We start from the raw sequence: 4479 nt of genomic DNA, 5'->3' as shown, positions 1-4479 counted from the left end.
TATATGTTCTAATTACTCCCCCACAACTCACAAAGATGGGTCCCCAAAGAAGGTTGGGGATATATGATAGGTATGAATCTCCTTCTATTATAAAATATTTAGAACATATGACTGGAGATTTATTTACGGCAAGATTTGCTGATTACCATTTTGATGAATTAGTATACCCAACATTAGGGGGAGAAAATAAGCAACTAAAAAAGGAGATAGATTGAAAGGAATTATCACTATCTCATTTGGATCCTCGAACAAATCAATGCGAACAAGAGGTTCAAAAGATAATTTATTTGTAAAATATTACAAATCAACTGCCAGATGTATTTACTGACCAACCAAGGGTTACTCACATATCCCAACTGCTAATCCTCCAATTCGAGTTGATATCCCGATAGGACAATCAATTAATGCAAATAAGTCTAAGCCATGCTTGAAACGTGATAGACCAGGTTCCAACGACAAAATCCTCAAAGGTGGAAATGAGCAAATGATCAAGGTGATCGGTAGTGGCTCAGGAGGAGCCCCCAGACATAACAAATGATAAGACCTCAAGGAAGGTCCAGGTACCTGAAAATAATGAGAATGTAGAGATCTCAATAAGTTATCTCTATAGGAAAAAGGTTGAAACAAAATGATATTGTTGTTGATAATATTTTTGTGTATAATGTTGTTGTTGAAATAATGCAATAAGATGAAGATCTCGAATCAAAATCTGTTGATGAATGTAGACTGAGAAATAATTGACCAAAATGGAAAGAAGCTATCTAGTTACTTAAAAAAGGGGAAGTCTTCGGACCAAGTTCGAACACCTGAAGATATAAAACCAGTAGGGTACAAACGGGTTTTCTGTGTGAAAATGAAATGACAAAAATGAAGTTGTTAGATATAAAGAGTGACTTGTGGCACAAGGGTTTTTGCAAAGGCCTCACATTGATTATATAGAGACATATTCTCTTGTGATGGATGCTATCACCTTCAGGTATCTCATAAATATGGCAGTGTATGAAAAACTTGATATGCGTCTAATGGATGTTGTCATAGCCTATTTGTATGGATCATTAGACAACGGAATTTTAATAAAAATACCTGAGGGATTTAAAGTGCCTGAAACATATAAAAGTTTTCGTGAAATTTGTTTAATAAAGCTTCAAAAATCCTTATACGGATTGAAACAATTAGGTCGTATGTGGTACAATCGTCTGAGTGAATACTTGTTGAAAGAATGGTACAAGAATGATCCAATTTGTCCTTGTGTCTTTATAAAAAGGTCTGGATCTGAATTTGTTATAATCGTTGTGTATGTTGATGATTTAAATATCATTGGAACTTCTGGAGAGCTTCCGAAAGCAGTAGCTGTTTGAAGAGAGAATTTGAAATGAAAGATCTTGGAAAGACAAAATTTTGTTTTGGTCTACAAATTGAGTATATGAAAGATGGAATATTTGTCCATCAATCAACATACACCGAAAATATTTATAACCGATTCTATATGGATAAAGCACATCCATTGAGTACCCCCAATGGTTATGAGATCACTTCATATAAAGAAAGATCCATTCTGACCTCATGAAAATGATTAACAGCTTCTTGGTTCCGAAGTACCATATCTTAGTACAATCGGAACATTAATGTATAATGTTTTATACTTCAATATCACACGGGGGGAGGGGGTGATTTGTGTGGTGCACTGAATTATCGATGGACCTAATTCTTCTATGCGTTTCTTACACTACAGTTGCGGAATAAATAATGCAGAAAGTAAATAACACAAGAATTTTTACGTGAAAAACACCCGGCTCAAAATGTGAAAAACCACGACGTATTACCCAGTAAAATTTTCCCCAAATACTTCACTACAACTCTGAGCCAACGACAAAGTTTACAAACTCTTGCAAACCTAAGGATTAACTCTAACCCTTGTAGCAACCAACCATAGGCTATTGCGACTGCTTCAAGATAAATCTAACTTGAACAATACAACTCGAGTTTACAACCTCTTTAAAAACTAATGATTAACTCTAACCCTTATGGCAACACACCACAAGTTGTCGCGACTACTTCAAGTTAACTCTAACCTGAATAATATAACTGAGGTACCTAGTACAAGTTGCTTCTAAGAAAGCTGAAAGGCACAACTCAAAATGCCTGCTACACTTTGAACTAGAAATAAAGAAAGACACATAAAACTCTTTATGGAATTGGTTCTTCAATTTGGTTCATGTAGCTTCAGGATCGCACTTTTAAAACTCACAGGAATTGCTCACAAAATGCCTTGATATTTTGCTCTCAATTCCTGATTAACTTCAGTATATGTGCATCACCTGTATAGGAGAACAAACTAATATATATAAAGTTAGTAGAATAGGAAATAGTTAGAGTTCTAATGCTATACTCTTCTTTGGTAGAAGAGTTCTAGTTATCTTCAACTTCTAACTCCTTCCTTATCTTGAATAGAGTTCTCTTTACGTAAGGAGTCCTGCTCCTTATCAATTATGCAACCTTTTCGTTTAGGGAATATCAGATATAATCACTTATACTTATCCCTTTCACGTGCATGCCTTTTACTTATTTCTGTCAGTCACATGTGTATGCTGTCCATGGACCTGGTTCATGCATGTGTTCCTTTGCCAATCATCAAAACTAAAATTGCTCAGGTCAACAAATTTCCCATTTTTGATGATGACAAACTTTGTGCTTTTCAAACGCATGGAACCTTTTTCATCTTAACTCAACATCAAACACAATGTCAGAACACTTTCCATTTAACGTCACTAATCATCAAGGACCAGGTTCATTAGGTTATAAACATCACAGTCCAAAGCAAAAACACAACCTATCTTCCCTTTTTTGGCATCATCGAAAAGTTGCATAATTAAGCCAAGTAACCAGATTTTAGTAGATATCACTCATGGCCACTGGGGCTACTTCAAATACAATCATGGATTCAATTTTCTCTTTATCAATCTAAGGATATTAGCCGTCTAAGAAATACCAACAAACAATTAGAGTAAAAGTAGTTAATTTTATTGATTGATAAGATCCTACCACAAAGCATAAGAAAAAAATAAAAATATAGAACCATGAGCAAAAAACAGAGAAATCTCACTTGGGTCACTGGTCACAACTGGGCTATGAAGGATTTAGGACTGGGAAAGACCAGATTCTTGGTTATTGGCTTGAAAGAGTTTCAACATATCTTGAAGAATACCATCATTCTTCTCCTTTTACTTTGCAAGTTCACATTTGAGATAGTCTCTCTAACCCTCTACTTGGGCTAACCTAGTCTTCAATCGTTCAATCTCAACATCCTTAACCATTTTCTTTCACTATTTGAGCCTTCTTGCTCCTTTTAGTATACGTGGCTGTTTTAGTCACAACTGAACCCTCTGCCACAACCTTTGTTTCTTGAGAATTCTTTTGAGAAGTCTTTCTCTTTTTGGCACTAGGTGAGGGTACTTCCACATCTTTATCTTCATCCTCATAAACCAAGTTCATCTCCTCAATCTGGACTACTCCACTTGGCTTACTAGTTTTTTTTTCGAAGTGATTTTCTTGGCACTCTCAGCTAAGGCCTTTTTACATTGGCTTTACTCTACTTCTTCTAGCTCCTTGTAATTCTTCCTCTTGTGGGAGGAGCTGCTACAGGGATAGAAGGAGCACTCTTTCTCTTAGTGCCACCCATGCCCATTCCTATAGCCTTTCTAACTTTGCTCTTCTTCTTTTGATTATAACTATCTGACACCTTTTGCAGCAGAGCATGAAGAGGCTCTTGTCTATTTTTAGCAAGAGAAGGAATTGGTTCATGAAACCGTTTTTTAACCTATCCAGCCCCTCTGCTGCACTTCAATCACAAGAACCATCACTTATCTCTTGTGATTCTATCCCCATACTTTCCTCTATAGACTCCTCATTATCACTAATCTCTTCACTCCATACAATCATTGCTCCAGCTTCTTCAGTCAAACCTGTAATGACCTGACCAGTCATTTTGAGCTCCAATGCATCGTTTGGTGGTTTGAGGTATTGAGTAGCTTCACTTCAGGTATTACGACTTGTACGTATGGTCGGAATTAAATTTTGGAATGTTCGAAGTTGATTTGGAAAGAGAATTCTAATTTCGGAAGCCTGAAGTTGGAGGAATTGACTAAAGTGTGATTTTTTAATAAACGGCCTCAGAACTGGGATTTAAAGGTTCCAACAGATTCATATGATGATATTGGACTTGGGCGTATGTCCGGATCAGGTTTTTTGGATGACCTAGGAGCGTTTCGGCGCCTATTGTAGAAGTTGGCATTTTGGAAGAATTTCATAAATTTGGATTGAAGTATATTTCAATGTTATCAATGTCCGTTTGGGATTTTGAATCTGGGAATAGCTTCGTATGGTGGTTTTAGTATTCTGAGCATGCCCGAAAGTGGATTCGGAGGTCCATAGGTCATTTTGGGGTCATTTGGCAGAAGTTAGAAATCTGAAGGTTTATGA

The sequence above is a fragment of the Nicotiana tomentosiformis genome, chromosome 1 (genome assembly GCF_000390325.3).
Source record: "Nicotiana tomentosiformis chromosome 1, ASM39032v3, whole genome shotgun sequence".
NCBI classification, from domain to species: Eukaryota; Viridiplantae; Streptophyta; class Magnoliopsida; order Solanales; family Solanaceae; genus Nicotiana; species Nicotiana tomentosiformis.
The sequence above is the reverse complement of the archived record's forward strand: the minus strand, read 5'-3'. Positions refer to the sequence as shown.